The 25,569-nt window shown below is 46.0% G+C and overlaps 2 protein-coding genes across 3 annotated transcripts in view; one reads left to right on the top strand and one right to left on the bottom strand.

Moving 5' to 3' along the window:
- LOC115111290 (uncharacterized protein C2orf81 homolog) overlaps window positions 1-19,102 on the bottom strand; it is a 79,940-nt gene extending 60,838 nt beyond the window's left edge. Inside the window, exon 1 of the mRNA XM_065011411.1 lies at window positions 19,017-19,102. The gene's annotated coding sequence lies outside the window, so the exon portion shown is untranslated. The remainder of the gene's footprint in view (window positions 1-19,016) is intronic.
- Window positions 19,103-21,728: 2,626 nt separating this feature from the next.
- Window positions 21,729-25,569, top strand: part of rhobtb4 (Rho related BTB domain containing 4) — a 71,345-nt gene continuing 67,504 nt past the window's right edge. The window contains exons 1-2 of one of the 2 annotated variants that reach the window (XM_065011409.1): window positions 21,729-21,877; window positions 22,599-22,719. The gene's annotated coding sequence lies outside the window, so the exon portion shown is untranslated. Of the gene's footprint in view, window positions 21,878-22,116; window positions 22,508-22,598; window positions 22,720-25,569 lie in introns of those variants that run through there. The other variant, XM_065011410.1, reaches the window with a different exon arrangement.

The following is a 25,569-nucleotide window of genomic DNA, read 5'->3' as shown; positions in this document are numbered from 1 at the left end:
AGCGAGGGTATGGGGAATACTAATAGAGCGAGGGTATGGGGAGTAGGAATAGAGCTAGGGTATGGGGAATACTAATAGAGTGAGGGTATGGGGAGTAGGAATAGAGCGAGGGTATGGGGAGTAGGAATAGAGCGAGGGTATGGGGAATAGGAATAGAGTTAGAGCATGGGGAATACTAATAGAGCTAGGGTATGGGGAGTAGGAATAGAGCGAGGGTATTGGGAATATTAATAGAGCGAGGGTATGGGGAATACTAATAGAGCTAGGGTATGGGGAATATTAATAGAGCGAGGGTATGGGGAATACTAATAGAGCTAGGGTATGGGGACTATTAATAGAGTGAGGGTATGGGGGTAGGAATAGAGCTAGGGTATGGGGAGTAGGAATAGAGTTATGGTATGGGGAATACTAATAGAGCGAGGGTATGTGGAAAACTAATAGAGCGAGGGTATGGGGAATACTAATAGAGCTAGGGTATGGGGAATATTAATAGAGCGAGGGTATGGGAAATACTAATAGAGCTAGGGTATGGGGACTATTAATAGAGCGAGGGTATGGGGGTAGGAATAGAGCTGAGGTATGGGGAGTAGGAATAGAGTTATGGTATGGGGAATACTAATAGAGCGAGGATATGGGAACTATTAATAGAGCGAGGGTATGGGGAGTAGGAATAGACCTAGGGTATGGGGAGTAGGAATAGAGCGAGGGTATGGGGAGTAGGAATAGAGCTAGGGTATGGGGAGTAGGAATAGAGCTATGGTATGGGGAATACTAATAGAGCTAGGATATGGGGAGTAGGAATAGAGCGAAGGTATGGGGAGTAGGAATAGAGCGAGGGTAGGGGGAGTAGGAATAGAGCGAGGGTAGGGGGAATACTAATAGAGCTAGGATATGGGGATTAGGAAAAGAGTGAGGGTATGGGAGTAGGGGAGGGTAGGAATAGAGCCAGGTATGGGGAATAGGAATAGAGCGAGGGTAGGGGGAAGACTAATAGAGCTAGGATAGTAGGAATAGAGCTAGGGTATGGGGAATACTAATAGAGCCAGGGTATGGGGAATACTAATAGAGCGAGGATATGGGGAAGACTAATAGAGCTAGGATATGGGGATTAGGAATAGAGCTAGGGTATGGGGAATACTAATAGAGCGAGGGTATGGGGAATACTAATAGAGCTAGGATATGGGGATTAGGAATAGAGGAGGGTAGGGGGAGTAGGAATAGAGCTAGGGTATGGGGCATACTAATAGAGCGTAGCTAGGGTATGGGGAATACTAATAGAGCGAGGGTATGGGGAGTAGGAATAGAGCGAGGGTATGGGGAATACTAATAGAGCGAGGGGATGGGCAGTAGGAATAGAGCGAGGGTATGGGGAATACTAATAGAGCGAGGGTATGGGGAATACTAATAGAGCTAGGGTATGGGGAGTAGGAATAGAGCGAGGGTATGGGGAGTAGGAATAGAGCTATGGTATGGGGAGTAGGAATAGAGCGAGGGTATGGAGAATACTAATAGAGCGAGGGTATGGGGAATACTAATAGAGCGAGGGTATGTGGAGTAGGAATAGAGCTAGGGTATGGGGAATACTAATAGAGTGAGGGTATGGGGAGTAGGAATAGAGCGAGGGTATGGGGAGTAGGAATAGAGCGAGGGTATGGGGAATAGGAATAGAGTTAGAGCATGGGGAATACTAATAGAGCTAGGGTATGGGGAGTAGGAATAGAGCGAGGGTATGGGGAATACTAATAGAGCGAGGGTATGGGGAATACTAATAGAGCTAGGATATGGGGATTAGGAATAGAGCGAGGGTAGGGGGAGTAGGAATAGAGCTAGGGTATGGGGCATACTAATAGAGCTAGGGTATGGGGAATACTAATAGAGCGAGGGTATGGGGAGTAGGAATAGAGCTATGGTATGGGGAATACTAATAGAGCGAGGGATGGGATGGGGAGTAGGAATAGAGCGAGGGTATGGGGGAATACTAATAGAGCGAGGGTATGGGGAATACTAATAGAGCTAGGGTATGGGGAGTAGGAATAGAGCGAGGGTATGGGGAGTAGGAATAGAGCTATGGTATGGGGAATAGGAATAGAGTTAGGGCATGGAGAATACTAATAGAGCTAGGGTATGGGGAATACTAATAGAGCGAGGGTATGGGGAGTAGGAATAGAGCTAGGGTATGGGGAATACTAATAGAGTGAGGGTATGGGAAATACTAATAGAGCTAGGGTATGGGGAATATTAATAGAGCGAGGGTATGGGGAATACTAATAGAGCTAGGATATGGGGACTATTAATAGAGCGAGGGTATGGGGGTAGGAATAGAGCTAGGGTATGGGGAGTAGGAATAGAGTTATGGTATGGGGAATACTAATAGAGCGAGGGTATGTGGAAAACTAATAGAGCGAGGGTATGGGGAATACTAATAGAGCTAGGGTATGGGGAATATTAATAGAGCGAGGGTATGGGAAATACTAATAGAGCTAGGGTATGGGGACTATTAATAGAGCGAGGGTATGGGGGTAGGAATAGAGCTGGGGTATGGGGAGTAGGAATAGAGTTATGGTATGGGGAATACTAATAGAGCGAGGGTATGGGGACTATTAATAGAGCGAGGGTATGGGGAGTAGGAATAGACCTAGGGTATGGGGAGTAGGAATAGAGCGAGGGTATGGGGAGTAGGAATAGAGCTAGGGTATGGGGAGTAGGAATAGAGCTATGGTATGGGAATACTAATAGAGCTAGGATATGGGGAGTAGGAATAGAGCGAAGGTATGGGGAGTAGGAATAGAGCGAGGGTAGGGGGAGTAGGAATAGAGCGAGGGTAGGGGGAGTAGGAATAGATCGAGGGTATGGGGAGTAGGAATAGAGTGAGGGTAGGGGGAGTAGGAATAGAGCTAGGGTATGGGGAATACTAATAGAGCTAGGATATGGGGATTAGGAAAAGAGTGAGGGTATGGGGAGTAGGAATAGAGCTAGGGTATGGGGAATACTAATAGAGCCAGGGTATGGGGAATACTAATAGAGCGAGGGTATGGGGAAGACTAATAGAGCTAGGATATGGGGATTAGGAATAGAGCTAGGGTATGGGGAATACTAATAGAGCGAGGGTATGGGGAATACTAATAGAGCTAGGATATGGGGATTAGGAATAGAGCGAGGGTAGGGGGAGTAGGAATAGAGCTAGGGTATGGGGCATACTAATAGAGCTAGGGTATGGGGAATACTAATAGAGCGAGGGTATGGGGAGTAGGAATAGAGCGAGGGTATGGGGAATACTAATAGAGCGAGGGGATGGGGAGTAGGAATAGAGCGAGGGTATGGGGAATACTAATAGAGCGAGGGTATGGGGAATACTAATAGAGCTAGGGTATGGGGAGTAGGAATATAGCGAGGGTATGGGGAGTAGGAATAGAGCTATGGTATGGGGAGTAGGAATAGAGCGAGGGTATGGAGAATACTAATAGAGCGAGGGTATGGGGAATACTAATAGAGCGAGGGTATGTGGAGTAGGAATAGAGCTAGGGTATGGGGAATACTAATAGAGTGAGGGTATGGGGAGTAGGAATAGAGCGAGGGTATGGGGAGTAGGAATAGAGCGAGGGTATGGGGAATAGGAATAGAGTTAGAGCATGGGGAATACTAATAGAGCTAGGGTATGGGGAGTAGGAATAGAGCGAGGGTATGGGGAATACTAATAGAGCTAGGGTATGGGGAGTAGGAAAAGAGCTAGGGTATGGGGAATACTAATAGAGCTAGGGTATGGGGAATACTAATAGAGCCAGGGTATGGGGAATACTAATAGAGCGAGGGTATGGGGAAGACTAATAGAGCTAGGATATGGGGATTAGGAATAGAGCTAGGGTATGGGGAATACTAATAGAGCGAGGGTATGGGGAATACTAATAGAGCTAGGATATGGGGATTAGGAATAGAGCGAGGGTAGGGGGAGTAGGAATAGAGCTAGGGTATGGGTCATACTAATAGAGCTAGGGTATGGGGAATACTAATAGAGCGAGGGTATGGGGAGTAGGAATAGAGCTAGGGTATGGGGAGTAGGAATAGAGCGAGGGTATGGGGAATACTAATAGAGCGAGGGTATGGGGAATACTAATAGAGCGAGGGGATGGGGAGTAGGAATAGAGCGAGGGTATGGGGAATACTAATAGAGCGAGGGTATGGGGAATACTAATAGAGCTAGGGTATGGGGAGTAGGAATAGAGCGAGGGTATGGGGAGTAGGAATAGAGCGAGGGTATGGGGAGTAGGAATTGAGCGAGGGTATGGGGAATACTAATAGAGCGATGGTATGGGGAGTAGGAATAGAGCGAGGGTATGGGTAGTAGGAATAGATCGAGGGTATGGGGAATACTAATAGAGCTAGGATATGGGGAGTAGGAATAGAGCGAAGGTATGGGGAGTAGGAATAGAGCGAGGGTAGGGGGAGTAGGAATAGAGCTAGGTTATGGGGAGTAGGAATAGAGCGAGGGTATGGGGAGTAGGAATAGAGCGAGGGTAGGGGGAGTAGGAATAGAGTTAGGGTATGGGGAATACTAATAGAGCTAGGGTATGGGGAATACTAATAGAGCGAGGGTATGGGGAATACTAATAGAGCTAGGATATGGGGATTAGGAATAGAGCTAGGGTATGGGGAGTAGGAATAGAGCGAGGGTATGGGGAATACTAATAGAGCGAGGGTATGGGGAATACTAATAGAGCGAGGGCATGGGGAATACTAATAGAGCGAGGGTATGGGGAGTAGGAATAGAGCTAGGGTATGGGGAATACTAATAGAGCGAGGGTATGGGGAATACTAATAGAGCGAGGGTATGGGGAATACTAATAGAGCGAGGGTATGGGGAATACTAAGAGAGTGAGGGTATGGGGAATACTAATAGAGCGAGGGTATGGGGAATACTAATAGAGCTAGGGTAGGGGGAGTAGGAATAGAGCGAGGGTATGGGGAGTAGGAATAGAGCGAGGGTATGGGGAATACTAATAGAGCGAGGGTATGGGGAGTAGGAATAGAGCGAGGGTATGGGGAGTAGGAATAGAGCGAGGGTATGGGGAATACTAATAGAGCGAGGGGATGGGGAGTAGGAATAGAGCGAGGGTATGGGGAATACTAATAGAGCGAGGGTATGGGGAATACTAATAGAGCTAGGGTATGGGGAGTAGGAATAGAGCGAGGGTATGGGGAGTAGGAATAGAGCTATGGTATGGGGAGTAGGAATAGAGCGAGGGTATGGGGAATACTAATAGAGCGAGGGTATGGGGAATACTAATAGAGCGAGGGTATGGGGAGTAGGAATAGAGCTAGGGTATGGGGAATACTAATAGAGCGAGGGTATGGGGAGTAGGAATAGAGCGAGGGTATGGGGAGTAGGAATAGAGCGAGGGTATGGGGAGTAGGAAAAGAGCTAGGGTATGGGGAATACTAATAGAGCTAGGGTATGGGGAGTAGGAATAGAGCTAGAGCATGGGGAATACTAATATAACTAGGGTATGGGGAATACTAATAGAGCTAGAGCATGGGGAATACTAATAGAGCAAGGGTATGTGGAATAGGAATAGAGCGAGGGTATGGGGAATACTAATAGAGCGAGGGTATGGGGAGTAGGAATAGAGCTAGGGTATGGGGAATACTAATAGAGCGAGGGTATGGGGAGTAGGAATAGAGCGAGGGTATGGGGAGTAGGAATAGAGCGAGGGTATGGGGAATAGGAATAGAGTTAGAGCATGGGGAATACTAATAGAGCTAGGGTATGGGGAGTAGGAATAGAGCGAGGGTATGTGGAATACTAATAGAGCTAGGGTATGGGGAGTAGGAAAAGAGCTAGGGTATGGAGAATACTAATATAACTAGGGTATGGGGAATACTAATAGAGCGAGGGTATGGGGAGTAGGAATAGAGCGAGGGTATGGGGAATACTAATAGAGCTATGGTATGGGGAATACTAATAGAGCTAGGGTATGTGGAATACTAATAGAGCTAGGGTATGGGGAGTAGGAATAGAGCTATGGTATGGGGAATACTAATAGAGCTAGGATATGGGGAGTAGGAATAGAGCGAAGGTATGGGGAGTAGGAATAGAGCGAGGGTAGGGGGAGTAGGAATAGAGCTAGGTTATGGGGAGTAGGAATAGAGCGAGCGTATGGGGAGTAGGAATAGAGTGAGGGTAGGGGGAGTAGGAATAGAGCTAGGGTATGGGGAATACTAATAGAGCTAGGATATGGGGATTAGGAATAGAGCTAGGGTATGGGGAATACTAATAGAGCCAGGGTGTGGGGAATACTAATAGAGTGAGAGTATGGGGAAGACTAATAGAGCTAGGATATGGGGATTAGGAATAGAGCTAGGGTATGGGGAATACTAATAGAGCGAGGGTATGGGGAATACTAATAGAGCTAGGATATGGGGATTAGGAATAGAGCGAGGGTAGGGGGAGTAGGAATAGAGCTAGGGTATGGGGCATACTAATAGAGCTAGGGTATGGGGAATACTAATAGAGCGAGGGTATGGGGAGTAGGAATAGAGCTAGGGTATGGGGAGTAGGAATAGAGCGAGGGTATGGGGAATACTAATAGAGCGTGGGTATGGGGAATACTAATAGAGCGAGGGATTGGGGAGTAGGAATAGAGCGAGGGTATGGGGAATACTAATAGAGCTAGGGTATGGGGAATACTAATAGAGCTAGGGTATGGGGAGTAGGAATAGAGCGAGGGTATGGGGAGTAGGAATAGAGCTATGGTATGGGGAGTAGGAATAGAGCGAGGGTATGGGGAATACTAATAGAGCGAGGGTATGGGGAATACTAATAGAGCGAGGGTATGGGGAGTAGGAATAGAGCTAGGGTATGGGGAATACTAATAGAGCGAGGGTATGGGGAGTAGGAATAGAGCGAGGGTATGGGGAGTAGGAATAGAGCGAGGGTATGGGGAGTAGGAAAAGAGCTAGGGTATGGGGAATACTAATAGAGCTAGGGTATGGGGAGTAGGAATAGAGCTAGAGCATGGGGAATACTAATATAACTAGGGTATGGGGAATACTAATAGAGCTAGAGCATGGGGAATACTAATAGAGCGAGGGTATGGGGAATAGGAATAGAGTTAGAGCATGGGGAATACTAATAGAGCAAGGGTATGGGGAGTAGGAATAGAGCGAGGGTATGGGGAATACTAATAGAGCTAGGGTATGGGGAGTAGGAAAAGAGCTAGGGTATGGGGAATACTAATAGAGCTAGGGTATGGGGAATACTAATAGAGTGAGGGTATGGGGAGTAGGAATAGAGCGAGGGTATGGGGAATACTAATAGAGCTATGGTATGGGGAATACTAATAGAGCTAGGGTATGGGGAATACTAATAGAGCGAGGGTATGGGGAGTAGGAATAGAGCGAGGGTATGGGGAGTAGGAAAAGAGCTAGGGTATGGGGAATACTAATAGAGCTAGGGTATGGGGAATACTAATAGAGCGAGGGTATGGGGAGTAGGAATAGAGCGAGGGTATGGGGAGTAGGAATAGAGCGAGGGTATGGGGAATACTGATAGAGCTAGGGTATGGGGAGTAGGAATAGAGCTAGAGCATGGGGAATACTAATAGAACTAGGGTATGGGGAATACTAATAGAGCTAGAGCATGGGGAATACTAATAGAGCGAGGGTATGGGGAATAGGAATAGAGTTAGAGCATGGGGAATACTAATAGAGCAAGGGTATGGGGAGTAGGAATAGAGCTAGGGTATGGGGAATACTAATAGAGCTAGGGTATGGGGAATACTAATAGAGCTAGAGCATGGGGAATACTAATAGAGCTAGGGTATGGGGAATACTAATAGAGCTAGGGTATGGGGAATACAAATAGAGCTACGGTATGGGGAATACAAATAGAGCTAGGGTATGGGGAATACTAATAGAGCTAGAGCATGGGGAATACTAATAGAGCGAGGGTATGGGGAATAGGAATAGAGTTAGAGCATGGGGAATACTAATAGAGCAAGGGTATGGGGAGTAGGAATAGAGCTAGGGTATGGGGAATACAAATAGAGCTAGGGTATGGGGAATACTAATAGAGCTAGAGCATGGGGAATACTAATAGAGCAAGGGTATGGGGAGTAGGAATAGAGCTAGGGTATGGGGAATACAAATAGAGCTAGGGTATGGGGAATACTAATAGAGCTAGGGTATGGGGAATACAAATAGAGCTAGGGTATGGGGAATACTAATAGAGCTAGAGCATGGGGAATACTAATAGAGCAAGGGTATGGGGAGTAGGAATAGAGTTAGAGCATGGGGAGTAGGAATAGAGAGGTTGTGAGAGAGAGGGGATATAAGGTCACTATGTTTTTAGAGGGATGTGAAGCAACAGAAAGCATCGGGCCACAGTGACATGCTCAGCAGGATAAGGTCGATAGTGCTCTGTACTATTCTGGCCCCAGTCTTACTGTAGCCCCAGGCCCCCATATACTGAGTACTGCAATCCACTTCAGCACAATACAATATATGAGTCAATACGGTGCACTTATGGGTTTCACCGCTGAGCTCACAATGTGTGTCTAGATTGCATCGTCTATCCTTTGTCATGGTTTGCAATGTTTTGGTTGACAGAAATGGGACAAAATATGAGCTATGTACAGACTGACATTTCATTAAGTGTGTGTGTGTTTGTGCGTAGTAGAGGTGGGATTTAAATAATGACTAAATTCCCTATACCCAGTCGACACACAGACATATTTTATTCATGAGTGACAAAAATAGCAAAATATCTCATATGAATCAGTCATTCACCTTTTGCACTAGCGTTACAGAACCTGCAAACACCTTGGAACGGTATTTGTGTCACTTTAATTATCTAATCAAAGGACAATAAAACAAGGGTGTTTGGAGTCCACCCTTGTTTTGCAGAGGTTTCGACCGAGCCCTATGATACAACGACAACACAAACAGCCACTGGGTGTGAAATGTGGATGGTACAGCACGCACAATCCCTGCCCATCTCCTCCAGCCCACTGGCAGCTGCCTTGGCCACTACAGCAAAGCCTGTTGAGACAGAAGCACACTAAGGGGATGAACAGTCTAAAGCTCCTCCAAGCTGGACAGCAGAGAAACACACATGAGGAAATGAGGAAACAGACAGAAGCCACACTGTATAAATAGACAGAGAGAGAGAGAGAGAAATTAGAGTGAGAGAAATGAGAGAGAGAGAAATGAGAGAGAGAGAGAGAAATTAGAGTGAGAGAAATGAGAGAGAGAGAAATGAGAGAGTGAGAAATAAGAGAGTGAGAAATAAGAGAGTGAGAAATGAGAGAGTGAGAGAAATGAGAGAGAAATGAGAGTGAGCGAAATGAGAGAGAGAGAGAAATGAGAGAGAGAAATGAGAGAGAGAGAAATGAGAGAGAGAGAAATGAGAGTGAGAGAAATGAGAGAGAGAGAGAAATGAGAGAGAGAGAAATGAGAGAGAGAGAAATGAGAGAGAGAGAGAGAAATGAGAGAGAGTGAGAGAAATGAGAGTGAGAGAAATGAGAGAGAGAGAAATGAGAGTGAGAGAAATGAGAGTGAGAGAAATGAGAGAGAGAAATGAGAGAGAGAGGATTGAGAGTGAGAGAAATGAGAGAGAGAAATGAGAGAGAGAGAAATGAGAGAGAGAGAGAGAGAAATGAGAGAGAGAAATGAGAGTGAGAGAAATGAGAGAGAGAGAAATGAGAGATGAGACAGAAGCAGTTTTGAAATAAATGAGAAAAATGTTTTCCATTCAACTCGCTGGTGATTCATTAGGTGGTTGTATTCGTCTAAGTGGGGGATCCTGTCTTTCAGAAACTGGGTCTGCCTCTGTTGTGTCTCTGACTAAGTCATTCCTCAGAATGAGATGAGTGACAGACAGAAAGGGAAAGGGAGAGAAAATCAGTCCTCTGATGTGAGAAAAATCTCTTCGAGGCTCTTTGAGGGGTGAGATTCTTAATGTTGTCAGTCCTCTTTTCAAGACTTCGCTGCTCTCAACCAATCAGAGGGATGCTTTGGATTGTTCAACCCCCCCATTGAAATAAACCAGAAGTTCAAAATAATATTGATGTTGGCGAGCCAGTAAACAGGTCGATGACGTACAGAAATGTGCACTTCAAGGAACTGTGGGTAATAGCATTGTATTAAGAGACTGAACTGAGCGGACTGTTTCAGCACAACATGATGCAAACTTAATGGGGATTCACTAAGGTGGATGGTTGGCAAACCTCCTCCTCACTGCCTGGCAGTCCTGTTGTGAAAGCTTTAGTCAACCCTGCCTACTACACTTGTCTTAGTTCACCGCTGTACCCTGATGGGACACACCCAAAGTGAGCCTAGGCTTCTCCCACAGATCTGACTCACCAGACGGCTCCTGAACTATAACCCACAGGACAGGGCAAGAGAAGACGGCTCCTCCAGGGAGACTCCCTCAGTAAAGAGAAGAGCCCAAGACTGAGATTGGATCCCAATGTCCTTACATTGCATCATCTACTTGTCTCGAATCATCCTAATGTATCTCAAATGTGATTGTCTAACTCAATTAAGTTACTTATAGATGATTTGGACATGAAGCGCAAAGAAATGCTAATATAGGTACAGTCCATAGACTGCTTTCATACCATGTCCATAGACTGCTGTCATACCATGTCCATAGACTGCTGTCATACCATGTCCATAGACTGCTGTCATACCATGTCCATAGACTGCTGTCATACCATGTCCATAGACTGCTGTCATACCATGTCCATAGACTGCTGTCATACCATGTCCATAGACCGCTGTCATACCATGTCCATAGACTGCTGGCATACCATGTCCATAGACTGCTGTCATACCATGTCCATAGACTGCTGTCATACCTGCTCTATAGACTGCTGTCATACCATGTCCATAGACTGCTGTCATACCTGCTCTATAGACTGCTGTCATACCTGCTCTATAGACTGCTGTCATACCATGTCCATAGACTGCTGTCATACCATGCCCATAGACTGCTGTCATACCATGTCCATAGACTGCTGTCATACCATGTCCATAGACTGCTGTCATACCATGTCCATAGACTGCTGTCATACCTGCTCTATAGACTGCTGTCATACCATGTCCATAGACTGCTGTCATACCATGTCCATAGACTGCTGTCATACCATGTCCATAGACTGCTGTCATACCATGTCCATAGACTGCTTACAGGGAACCAATACATTGTTTTGTAACTTGGGTGAACTATCCCGAACCAAAGTCTGAGAGCCCTTGATCGATTATGGGAAATATGGTGAAAACCTATCCTGTTACCACACCTATCAACATATCCTGTTATCACACCTATCAACAGTCAAGAGGGAATGGAGAGAAGACGAGGAAGATTAACAAGGAATAAAGTCAAAGATGACCACTGTCCCTTTAAAGTTAACCTTTTAAAGTAAACGTTAAGGACCAACCCTAAAAACAACTTGGAATTTCATGCCTGTCCACATTGACGACGCACAAGTTTGACACCGGACTGCAAACCACAACTCATACTTCACTGGGGAAAAAATGGTTGAATCAACTTCGTTTCCACGTCATTTCAACCCCAAAAAATCTACATGATGGTGTTGAATCAACATGGAAAACTGATTGTATTTGCTAAGAGTCATCAACGTCAGGGCATTTCGTCTTTCTTTTCACCTAACGTTTAACCTAAACCCAATGATATGGTGATTCATTTTTGGGGTTTTAACGTTGAATTCACGTTAGTTGACAACTCAACCAAATGTAAATCAAAACTAGACGTTGAACTGATGTCTGTTCCCAGTGGGACACACACTTAGTGTTGGTAGGATGGGACTGGAATTATATGGTTGAAGGTCACAGTGCCATTGACTCTTCCCTTGACGTCACAGACAGTCCACATTAGCGTACCGGCGCCCCCATACGGACCCCCTACTGATGTAAATTAGCAGACATGGGGAGGCATCTGTGCTTAAGTACATTAGAGTAAAATAAACATGATCAGCCATCTGCGCTGGGATGGCATGGTTGCCTAGTGCCGTGTCCTGTTTGGATAGTCTGACGTGGGTGTACTGAGGATAGTGTGTGTGTGTGTGTGTGTGTGTGTGTGTGTGTGTGTGTGTGTGTGTGTGTGTGTGTGTGTGTGTGTGTGTGTGTGTGTGTGTGTGTGTGTGTGTGTGTGTGTGTGTGTGCGTGTGCATGTGTGTGGCAGCACTCATGATGATGGATTCATTTTCCAGACTAAGGCTCCAGAGTACTGTGCTGGTGTGTGTGTGTGTGTGTGTGTGTGTGTGTGCGTGCGTGCGTGCGTGCGTGCGCGTGCGTGCGTGTGAGTCTGTGTGTGTGTGTGTCTGTTTGTGTGTGCGCGTCTGCGTGCGTGTGTTTGCATGTTTCGTGTATGTACCTGTGTGTTTGTCCTTCCTATAAGGGTTTCAGAAAGGTCTCCTCATTCCCTGGTATGATCAAGTGTGCTGTGTGAACCATCGAGTCCCAAAATAGTCTGACTCTGAACCACAGCAACAACCTCAACTACAGTATATCATGGGATCCTTCACCATTGTATTCTATCAAAGAGCCCATTAAAAGGGTTCATATGAGATGAGACCTGAGCCTCTTCAGAGGTGTGGCTGCAATTACACTACATGTTCAACCCAGTACAGAGGGTTGGGTTCAAACGATTCCAAAAGGCTCTCAGTACAGAGGGCTGGGTTCAAACGATTCCAAAAGGCTCTCAGTACAGAGGGCTGGGTTCAAACGATTCCAAAAGGCTATCAGTACAGAGGGCTGGGTTCAAACGATTCCAAAAGGCTCTCAGTACAGAGGGCTGGGTTCAAACAGGGTGTGTGTATGAGTGAACAGCTAGTGCAGGGATGAGGTCCATACAGTACACCAGGACACCATGTTGGCAGGGATGAGCTCCATACAGTACACCAGGACACTATGTTGGCAGGGATGAGCTCCATACAGTACACCAGGACACCATGTTGGCAGGGATAAGGTCCATACAGTTCACCATGTTGGCAGGGATAAGGTCCATACAGTACACCAGGTCACCATGTTGGCAGGGATAAGGTCCATACAGTACACCAGGTCACCATGTTGGCAGGGATGAGGTCCATACAGTACACCAGGACACCATGTTGGCAGGGATGAGCTCCATACAGTACACCAGGTCACCATGTTGGCAGGGATGAGGTCCATACAGTACACCAGGACACCATGTTGGCAGGGATGAGGTCCATACAGTACACCAGGTCACCATGTTGGCAGGGATGAGGTCCATACAGTACACCAGGTCACCATGTTGGCAGGGATGAGGTCCATACAGTACACCAGGACACCATGTTGGCAGGGATGAGCTCCATACAGTACACCAGGTCACCATGTTGGCAGGGATGAGCTCCATACAGTACACCAGGTCACCATGTTGGCAGGGATGAGGTCCATACAGTACACCAGGTCACCATGTTGGCAGGGATGAGCTCCATACAGTACACCAGGACACCATGTTCGCAGGGATGAGCTCCATACAGTACACCAGGTCACCATGTTGGCAGGGATGAGGTCCATACAGTACACCAGGACACCATGTTGGCAGGGATGAGGTCCATACAGTACACCAGGACACCATGTTGGCAGGGATGAGCTCCATACAGTACACCAGGACACCATGTTGGCAGGGATGAAGTCCATACAGTACACCAGGACACCATGTTGGCAGGGATGAGCTCCATACAGTACACCAGGTCACCATGTTGGCAGGGATAAGGTCCATACAGTACACCAGGTCACCATGTTGGCAGGGATAAGGTCCACACAGTACACCAGGTCACCATGTTGGCAGGGATAAGGTCCATACAGTACACCAGGACACCATGTTGGCAGGGATGAAGTCCATACAGTACACCAGGACACCATGTTGGCAGGGATGAGGTCCATACAGTACACCAGGACACCATGTTGGCAGGGATAAGGTCCATACAGTACACCAGGTCACCATGTTGGCAGGGATGAGGTCCATACAGTACACCAGGACACCATGTTGGCAGGGATGAGCTCCATACAGTACACCAGGTCACCATGTTGGCAGGGATGAGGTCCATACAGTACACCAGGTCACCATGTTGGCAGGGATAAGGTCCATACAGTACACCAGGTCACCATGTTGGCAGGGATAAGGTCCATACAGTACACCAGGACACCATGTTGGCAGGGATGAGGTCCATACAGTACACCAGGACACCATGTTAGCAGGGATGAGGTCCATACAGTACACCAGGACACCATGTTGGCAGGGATGAGCTCCATACAGTACACCAGGTCACCATGTTGGCAGGGATGAGGTCCATACAGTACACCAGGACCCTGGCACACAGGCGCCTGGGCGGCATGGTGGCCAGCGTTAGGAAGTTAGTTGGTTAGCCACATAGAGCCATTCTTTGTCATAGAAGAGGGATTCAATCAAATTCAATGTCCATAAAGGTCCCACTTCATTTATCGACCAGAGATACTCAAATCAATCATATTTGGGTTAACAAGATGGAGGAAAATCTAGAGAGAGGGGTGTCCAACACATTTTGCCCTAGGCAGCGAATTCGGTCTTCAATGAAGTCCGGAGGGCTGCACTGAAAGTGTGTTATATTTCGTCAGCGTCACAATTTGCAGACAATTGTCCTCCATCCATAGTTTTTGGTTGTTAGCGAGCTGGACAGTCAAGAACAGTCCGTTTCCAATTGGTTTTAGTCATTTTAAAGTATATTGAGTTAGTTTCCCCCCCCAAAATGTTTAACCCCCCCAAAATATAAATATTGTTATTGTTATGACTCAAATCACTGTATGTTTGACACCCCGGGTCTACTCTATTCCGTGAAGAGCAATATCTTTCTATCAGGATATGGAATGAATCCATCACTCGTAGAAAAAAAGCTACTATCTAGAACCTAAAAGGGCTCTTTGGCTGTCCCCATAGGAGAACCCTTTGACAAACCGTTTTTGGTTCCAGGTAGAACCCTTTTGGGTTTCATGTCTAACCCTTTCCACATAGGACTCTACATGGAACCCAAAAGGGTTCTACCTGGAACCAAATAGGGTTCTCCTATGGGGACAGCCGAATAACCTTTTTGGAACCCTTTTTTCTAAGAGTGTATATCAAATTCTTATAAACGTTACCAGGCATGATTCACTGGGGCTTTAACCTAATATTCCCAGAGAAGCTGAACTCAAATGGCTAATATGTATCTAGATAAGAACAGAGCAAACTGCAGAACATTTTATACAAATGCATTAACTGTAGGGAGACAGAATTGATCCTGCAGAACTGGTTTCACTTACTAGACTGGCAGGTCGGACAATTCAAACACTGTCTAAAAATAAATAATGTCCTATTTAATGATGGGCTAAACCCTGGTATACTTTCCAAGGTAGGACATTTAGGACAACAGTACATTTGTTGCTTCCCAATGGAATTTATCACGAACTAGAAAGAATAAATGAATATCCTCTTTACAATAGCAATATGGACAAGAGGCAGGGCAAAGATCCTGGATGGCTGAGGATGTACGCTCACCATTCATTTCAAGTTCACATGCTAAAGTATTTTATGAGCTCAATAATACTTTATTTCCACTGCTCAGATGAGTCACTGTCTGTTTGGCTTGTTTGAGGCTCCGATGCATATTACCATTGGTCCATGTGATTCAGCAGCACACAAGTCAGCCAGCATGGAGCCCAGGCCCCAAGTATTCAATAAGAACTCATTACACCAGGCAGAGCAGAGCTGGGCCAGTGAGAGGCCCTGCTGCTCCCCATTTAGATCAACCAGTCTCATGTCTCAACCAGCTGCACTGTCACTCACACCGCAGATGTGTACACAAACACATATACGTGCACAGACACACACACACTACACACCACTGTCTCTGAGAGGCATAAACCAGAGGACCAATACCACTGACTCTCTTTCAGTTCAGGTCAACGCTTATTTACTGGGTGCACTAAACAAAATATCCTCTAAAAGTGAGACAGACCTCAACAACGGGCAGTGTGAACATCAAACTGTCTGTCCTGCAGACATCCTACACAGACACATCTGGCTCCGTCTGATGTGTTACTCCGTTCCCCCAGTAGGACTTTGACCAACTATCAGACCAGAGTTAGGCAACCCACCGACCCACCACAATCACCCCGCTGAGACTGCACACTGCACACTGCTCCAGCTGATTCAACACATGAGCTCATCTTCACTGTCCTGATTTCAAAATGTTGGAGGGAGGAAATGAATTATGTTCTGACTGAAAATATTGAATCAACAGCCTGGCTGGCTGGAGTGAGTGAAGGTGGACTCAATGGCAGCCCTCTCGGACTCACTTAAGTACTGTAAGATCAATCTAGTGAGCAGCAACAACAACAACAAATCGATGTGCTCACTTCCATTCTTCGTCTTATCTGATGTACAGTATATCCAAAGCCAGTATCTTGTTAAGTTGTATTGCAGTTTTTACAAATGCACAAAGTCCTCAACATACTCCTCAGCCACTAAACACTCAAAAGACCTAACCAGGGTGAGGGTGGAGAGGAAACCTCCTTGGTCCACAGAAACATTGAGAGTAACCAGACTACAGGATCATCCCATTCTCGGCTGCATGCCTGCCGCCCTATCTGCTTGCATTCTTATCTTCCTTCCTGTCTGTCTTCCTGCCTGTCTGTCTTCCTTCCTGTCTGTCTTCCTTCCTGCCTGTCTTCCTTCCTGTCTGTCTGCCTGTCTGGGTACACTAATTATATGACGGATCAAACACTGAGGGGTAAATGGATCCGGAACACAAACACCTAAATCTGGTCATTTATCCCTGTATTCAGCTCTCTCTGTGATATACTCTGACCACAGGCAGAGCTGATGGACATCACTAAAAGGCCAGAGCCTCAAACACACAAAGATGTCCATTAGTGGTATCACTCATACTCTGTGTGGTTGTTGAAGGAGGGGGAGGGAAGGAGGGAAAGAGAGAGAAAGAGAGAGACGTGGCAGTCAGATGGCAAGGAGTGCACATGGCCTCTAGTGCGTGCACGCACACACACACACATGTTGCTCCACCTCCCTGTTGGAACTTGTACAATGCCCAGATCCATCTCTGTGAACTCATACATACAGACACATAAGATTTGTCAGGTGTGCTCCATTCTGTTTTTACAGAAAGCACATCATACCAATGCAGTTATGAACCCAGAAACACACAGTGACAGACACAATGAGTAGAGGGGAGAAAGAAAACATGAAGAGTGGAGAGAAGAGAGGGGAGAGGGGAGAAAGAGATGAGGTAGAGAAAGAGAAGAAGTAGAGAAAGAGAAGAAGTAGAGAAAGAGAAGAAGTAGAGAAAGAGAAGAGGGAGAGAAGAGAGAGAGAAAGAGAAGGGAGAGAGAAGAGAGGGAGAGAAAGAGAAGAGAGAGAGAGAGACATAAAGAGAAGACAGAAGAGAGGGGGAGAAAGAGAAGAGAGAGAGAGAGAGAAGAGAGACAAAGAGAAGACAGAAGAGAGGGGGAGAAAGAGAAGAAGCAGAGAAAGAAGAGAGGGAGGAGAAAGAGGAGAAGCAGAGGAGAAAGGGGGAGAGAAAGAGGAGAAGCAGAGGAGAAAGGGAGGAGAAAGAGGAGAGAGGGAGGAGAAAGAGGAGAAGCAGAGGAGAAAGATGAGAAGCAGAGGAGAAAGGGGGAGAGAAAGAGGAGAACCAGAGGAGAAAGGGAGGAGAAAGAGGAGAGAGGGAGGAGAAAGAGGAGAAGCAGAGGAGAAAGGGAGGAGAAAGAGGAGAAGCAGAGGAGAAAGATGAGAAGCAGAGGAGAAAGGGAGGAGAAAGAGGAGAAAGGGAGGAGAAAGAGGAGAAGCAGAGGAGAAAGGGAGGAGAAAGAGGAGAGAGGGAGGAGAAAGAGAAGGGAGAGAGAAGAGAGGGAGAGAAAGAGAAGAGAGAGAGAGAGAGACAAAGAGAAGACAGAAGAGAGGGGGAGAAAAAGAAGAAGCAGAGAAAGAAGAGAGGGAGGAGAAAGAGGAGAAGCAGAGGAGAAATGGGGAGAGAACGAGGAGAATCAGAGGAGAAAGGGAGGAGAAAGAGGAGAGAGGGGGGAGAAAGAGGAGAAGCAGAGGAGAAAGGGAGGAGAAAGAGGAGAAGCAGAGGAGAAAGATGAGAAGCAGAGGAGAAAGGGGGAGAGAAAGAGGAGAACCAGAGGAGAAAGGGAGGAGAAAGAGGAGAAAGGGAGGAGAAAGAGGAGAAGCAGAGGAGAAAGGGAGGAGAAAGAGGAGAGAGGGAGGAGAAAGAGGAGAGGCAGAGGAGAAAGGGAGGAGAAAGAGGAGAAGCAGAGGAGAAAGGGAGGAGCAAGAGGAGAGAGGGAGGAGAAAGAGGAGAGGCAGAGAAAGAGAAGCGAGAGAGAAGAGAGGGAGAGAAAGAGAGGGAGAGAAAGAGAAGAGGGAGAGAGGAAAGAGAGTCAAATTCAAATAGGAATCTTAAGACAGCTCATGTAACGATGTCAGGGTAGTGGCAGCTGCACTAGTCCTTGTATCCATGGCGACCCCAAAGTGCCGTCAGAGTGGTGACGCTACTGGGATCGCTGTGCTGAACTGAGCTGCATTGAGGCACGTGCCTAAACCTGGCTCCACTCAGCATGACTATTCATAGCACTCAGTGTCGAGGCAGGACTATGGCAGAGGTGTGGCTATGGGCAGGTGTACGGAGGGACAAGGCATGGAGCTGCTGTTTTTCTCGCTCTGATCCTGCTCCAGACTCTGGAGGGTGACACCTGGTCTCCCTACTGCCTTACAGAGATGGACCGTATGTCTAGTCAATCACAACACAGAGCTTATGAGCTTTCCTCTGGGCTGCATTCAGGATCACACTGATCATGTAGATTGGAGAAGTAACAACAACCTCCATTAGTAATAGGACTGTTAGTCTTAAAGGAGTCGTGGATTCAGTCCTGATTCTTCATGTCCTGTTGAGCTGAGATTTCAATACGTCATTAGTATTGTCAAAACCATAGCAATACTTTACCTAAACCCGTGTCATAAGGTGTTAGTGGAATGCAAGATGGCAGGAGCATTAGGGAACTGTCATCCCCCCACCGTATCCATGTAATCTCCTAACGCCTAGCTGTGAGTCAGTTTTACTGTAGTGACTCAAGGCCTGGCTCTCTCTCACACACTGGCCTACTAACTTATCCATCTCCAATCAATAGCTGACATGCAGAATGATCTAATTCAGCTGAACAGTGAATAACGGCACCCAGTCTCCATAGCACACAGTGCTAGCTGGATGGCTGGCTGGCTACTGCCCAATGTGCTAGGGTACGTACGGCCAGGGGGGTGGACCGAGTGAGCACCTCCCTTTGTGAGCGATTGTTCAAGCTCAATTGGCACTTCTAACATTGCTTTGTCGGAAGGATCAGCGGGGAGAATGAGCCAGGCTCTGAGGTGCAGAGAGAGCCCTATTGTGGCCGGGGCCGGGACAGTGTGAGGGACACAGAGTTGCTGAGTGAAATCGATCTGGGTGGGATTAGGACCACTCTTTCATGAGTGTGTGGCACGGGCCGGGCCAGCTTTGTTGAATTCAGCCGACGCAGGCCTTTCCCACCCCTCGGATCAGCAGTCCCCCCCCGCCCCTCCACAGGACAGGGAGACAGTGGGCTTTTTGGAGACCACCTTTGTGCTCCTATTGTGCCCAGGCACATCAATGGTGCTGGGCATAACCCTGGGCAATGGGAAAGTGCTGGAGAGGACACTTTAGGATAAAGCTTCCATGCACCTGGTGTGGCATGAAGGAGAGAGGTAACAAAGAAGATGATTAGCTTTGATGAGCATAGAGTCGGCCCAAAAAGACAAACGTTCACATGACCCACGTTGCACCATCACGCCAATGTTCATCACTGCAATAAAGATTGTCTCCGCCCAATACATTTGGAAAGAATAGGCGCGACTCTCGTTCACAATAAAAATGTGATACTTGATTGATTTGATTAGAGCTGAAATCGGCTGTCAATGGCCTTCATCAGAAACATGTTTCCAATACATTCACTTTTTCCAGATACAGGACAATGATTTATCCCAATGATACCATTGCCATGGCCACAGCTACATGTCACACCCGCCAGAGTGTAAAAATAACTGTAGTACCAAGGGCCTATGGCTTGTAGTGTGTTGTTTAGGGCCCTCATTGCATAACAGCTGAGATGTGAGCAAGCCTGGACATGTTTCTCGTCCTCACATCGAGAATGCCTCAGCAAATGGTTGAGTGAACTGGAGAGGCAGAGACCAAAATGTTCAAAACATGGTCCTGTGTGTTCCTCCCAGTAAATCATTGTCCTATCCTGGCAAAGGTCTTGGTAACACTTTAGTAATCCTACTTTAGTAATCCTGCTTAAATAATCCTACTTTAGTAATCCTACTTTAGTAATCCTAGTTTAGTAATCCATGTCAGCAGGTAGCCTGGCGAGTATGAGCATTAGGCCAGTAAACGAAAGGTTGCTGGATCGAATCCCCGAGCTGACAAGGTGTAAAGTTCTGTAGTTCTGCCCCTGAGCAAGGCAGTTAACCCACTGTTCCCCGGGCGCTGAAGACATGGATGTTGATTAAGTCAGCCCCCCGCACCTCTCTGATTCAGAGGGGTTGGGTTGAATGCAGAAGACACATTTCAGTTGAATGCAATCAGTTGTTACAACTGACTAGGTATCTCCCATTCCTTGACATAGGGTGTCATAGCAGAAATTGAAAGTGGTTCAAATTATTTGTTGTCATTCAAGTCAAGTGTCACTAAAACCTAAGAGAGAGTGCATTTACCTCTGATGGCACTCCTACATAGCTTCTAGATACAGGATGTGTCTGGGAGTGTGTGCATCCAAGCTGTCCAACACTGAATAGAGGTACAGGTCCTCCTAGGGTGTAATCACTAGGAACCAAACACACCAAAACAGAGAGGGACCTACCTCAATTTATCCAATAAGAAACTCCTGTTCTTGTTTTTCCGTTGAAAAACGTTTTGCTATGGTGTGCTCAAATGAATACATCCCTAAACTGTCTAGTAGACACACCTGATGCACAACAGACCATGTGCAACAAAGTGACTACACAGACCTATATCAACTCCTCTGCACAGCACCTGTAGACAGGTCCCTGTGGCTGTGTGCCACCATTCTATTCAAAACCTGATGGTATTTTTACCTTGACATTTCCAACCAATTAATGTCATATCTAAGTGTAACCATAACAACAGGGGGCTTTGCGTTGGTTTGAAATAAACACGCACACACAAAGACTACACAGAGATACACACACACACACCAATGCGCGCGCGCACGCACACACACACACACACACACACACACACACACAAGAGGTGTTGTTCATTATCACTATAAGTGTGATTAGCAAGAGTAACGTGTCCTGAGCGATGCATTGAGCAATACCAGATATTAATAATACTCAGTATTCACGAGAAATTATGACAGATTTGGTGAATTTGATTGATAGGCTGTTTGTCACGATAAAAAAATATGTAAAGTCCTGCAGTAGGTATTGTCGGTAGGCTATATGCATTTATTTCAGATTTAATTATTCTCTCTCTTTTAAAAATACAACAGGATTTGACCGTTTTACTACCATCCCCTCCCTATCCTCGGCGCCATGCGCCAGGGAAGGCATCCATTCAGTTTATGAATGGATGGGTGTGGCGGAGGCGGTGGATGAGTGACTGGCGCTAGGTTGTCGTCACTGCTCTCGTTGATAGGCACTGGCGTTTTGTCGCTGGCTGGACTGGATTAGAGCGCAATTTGGCTCCTCCACCGTATGTGACAATTGAGAGCGAGAGACAGACAGCGACACCACAGAGACTCAAGCCGAGGTGAACTTCGGGCGGATTTGGTGAGGCTTTGGGGCAGTCTCGCACCGCATGCACTACACGCGTTGTAGGGGTGGAATTGGAGCAGGGTTACAGAGAAACAAACGATTTGAGATTCATTTTTTTGTCTCAAAATGTCCTTACTGACAAAAAAAACAGATAGTCTATAGCCTATATAAAAGCATTGCACGTTGTGAATACCACGTTTCCTTTTGTCTTAAGCTTGCGCTCACATTTGTGTAGACCAGGTTTCGGCTATAGTTAGATTTGGATGAAGGTATAGGCAACCAGTCACTGGTTAGATAATAGTCTAATAAGAAAGATCAAGAAATGTACAAAAATATATATTGTTTTGGTAAAGGCGATAGAAGGAAACAGACAAAGAAATTCGGGCACATGCCTTTCCTCCAATGGCCCCTTTTAGGTGTGACAGAAATAACAAAGGACGTGGACAAACTCGCATCAGCACCAGTGAACACCCAGTCCCCTAAACAAGATTGTCTGCAGCTTTTGCAATATGCAATATGCTGCATATTTACATTCCTTCTGGCGTCAGTACATGGGAGTGTTTTAGAGCTGACTGGTCACAACAAAACCGGTCCAAAAGGCATCGGAAGACAGGCGTCAAGTCTCACCAAGAAAAAAACTTGCCAGTAAATATTAAGTGCACACTGTTCACAAATCTTTTTATCAGTAGCATGTAGGAATGTACTGAAAATGGTTATTGTGTGTTGTTCCTTGCAGCTAAGAGGGAAGAGAAATATACGAGCGCTGTGAAAATAACTGTAAGGAAGCTAAAAGTGGAGAGTGTGAAGTGGACTACGCAGAACACCGAAAAGATTCCAGAGGCGAATGACCATTGAAGGTAAGTTCCTAATTGACTGCAATAATCGGGCGAAATAATTTATGCTAATGTGTTATTATCATAAGAAATTACAAGCAACTGACCACACATGCACAGTGGTATACAGAAGTTTCGCGGGCCAGCAATGTCTGAGCCCACCGTATGAGCCATGGAAGGTCATTAGAGCACACCATAAACTAAACGTTTTGCAAAGGAAGAACAGGCGTTTCTTTATTGGACAAATTCAGGTCGGTCCCTCAGTTTCGGGGTGTTTGCTTCCTTTTGGCAACCTCATAAACAATTCATGGTAATTCATGGTAACCTCATAAACAATTCATTTAGACCTGCCGTTTATTTGAGAGGTGTTTATTTATGGTGTGTACTTGCTGATATGTGTGCTGAGGGAGCATGTTGCTGTTTTAAAGCTAATTTCATGCAATTCAACACATTTTGACATGGGTCAGAGAAAACAATTTGCAGTTGTATAGCTAATCTCATGCTATTCTACACATTTTGACATGGGTCAGAGAAAACAATTTGCAGTTGTATAGCTAATCTCATGCTATTCTACACATTTTGACATGGGTCAGAGAAAACAATTTGCAGTTGTATAGCTAATCTCATGCTATTCTACACATTTTGACATGGGTCAGAGAAAACAATTTGCAGTTGTATAGCTAATCTCATGCTATTCTACACATTTTGACATGGGTCAGAGAAAACAATTTGCAGTTGTATAGCTAATCTCATGCTATTCTACACATTTTGACATGGGTCAGAGAAAACAATTTGCAGTTGTATAGCTAATCTCATGCTATTCTACACATTTTGACATGGGTCAGAGAAAACAATTTGCAGTTGTATAGCTAATCTCATGCTATTCTACACATTTTGCAATGACACTGAGAGAATTTAGAATTTGTAAAGCTAATTTCCTGCAATCGTAGCTCGATTAAACCCGTATATTAGGCCAAACGTTTCAACAACCTATAGGTAACCGAAATCTTATTAAAAATAAGAGTATTTAACATGGGTTTGTATAGCCTATCTCAATAAGATAGGTTACTTTCTTTCATAGCACCTGCTGTCAGTGGACCATGACAAAGAGAAAGCCACCACAGCAATATGTCTCCTGAGAAGTTACGTTATTAGAAAGACAGCAGGAACAGTTCATACCTACCCCTCTCTATAGACACCCACTGTAGCCTATAAACATTCAAGCGTTTTCCCTCTGAAAATGACACCACCCTTCATATCTTTATCAACTTGACCAACAATCTACATAATTCCCCCATCTCTCTCTCTCTCTCTGTCTCTCTCTGTCTGTCTGTCTCTGTCTGTCTCTCTCTCTCTCTCTCTCTCTCTCTCTCTCTCTCTCGTTCAATTCAATGGGCTTTATTGGAATAGGAAACATATGTATACATTGGTCCATCTCTCTCTCTCTCTCTCTCTCTCTCTCTCGTTCAATTCAATGGGCTTTATTGGAATAGGAAACATATGTATACATTGCTCCATCTCTCTCTCTCTCTCTCTCTCTCTCTCTCTCTCTGTCTCTCTCTCGTTCAATTCAATGGGCTTTATTGGAATAGGAAACATATGTATACATTGCTCCATCTCTCTCTCTCTCTCTCTCTCTCTCTCTCTCTCTCTCTCTCTCTCTCTCTCTCGTTCAATTCAATGGGCTTTATTGGAATAGGAAACATATGTATACATTGCTCCATCTCTCTCTCTCTCTCTCTCTGTCTCTCTCTCTCTCTCTCTCTCTCTCTCGTTCAATTCAATGGGCTTTATTGGAATAGGAAACATATGTATACATTGCTCCATCTCTCTCTCTCTCTCTCTGTCTCTCTCTCGTTCAATTCAATGGGCTTTATTGGAATAGGAAACATATGTATACATTATTGGAATAGGAAACATGGGCTTTATTGGAATAGGAAACATATGTATACATGATCTCTCTCTCTCTCTCTCTCTCTCTCTCAGAATTTCCCACTTTATGAGATGTGGATGGTCAGATACAGTGTTGACAAAGGTTCCTCTGCTCTGTTTTTGTACCAGCTGTAGAATTTGAGCCATTCTTCCTTGGGTGAGGCCTGTCCGGCTCTGTGGAATATGTTAGTCTCCTGAGGGGGCTGGGAGTGTGTATTGGCAACTGGGGCTTTCCACTGGGGTTGATCACCAAACATTCCAGGCTGCTGGATGAAGGGTTAGCGGGCCAGCTCTGCGCAGCTGGGAGCCATATAAGACGCTGTGTCTTTGTGTGTTGAGCAATATCACACACACCCTCCGACCCCCACCACTGTTCAACTCTGCATACCCCGATGAACGCATGGGGTGGGAGGCCGTGAGGGCTATGTGTGTGTGTGTGTGTGTGCATTCCACTCTCTACCAAGGGAGAGAGAGCTGCTGAAACCATGTGACGCTTCATAACAGTCAGACGTAGTCTCCGTAATATACATTGTAAGACAAAGGAACACACATAGACTGCACAGTGCGCACGTGTGCAAACTCTCTCACACACACAGCCATTGTCACCTTGGCAGTCATAAAACATTCACTGAGATACCCACAGAGATACAAAAGTTAGTTATCCTCTCTAAACCACATGATGTTTGTCTCTCTGCTGAAGTAATGCTGTTTCAGGGAGAGGGAGAGAGTGAATAAAGGAGAGAGGGAGAAAAGGAGAGAGGGAGAGAAGGAGATAGGGAGAGGGGAATGTAGCAGGCGATTGAGAGAGGGATGGCAGTCATACAGTTCTTTCTTTCTTTTCTGGCTGCCACTGTGGTTGTTTTTTAAGCAGGGTGTCCGTGTGCAAAGAATGTGTGTCCGTGTGCGCATGCATGTGTTTGTATGGTAGTGGAGAGCAGAGAG

This window comes from Oncorhynchus nerka, linkage group LG27, assembly GCF_034236695.1.
Source record: "Oncorhynchus nerka isolate Pitt River linkage group LG27, Oner_Uvic_2.0, whole genome shotgun sequence".
Taxonomy (NCBI): Eukaryota; Metazoa; Chordata; class Actinopteri; order Salmoniformes; family Salmonidae; genus Oncorhynchus; species Oncorhynchus nerka.
This window is presented reverse-complemented; position numbering and strand designations above follow the sequence as displayed.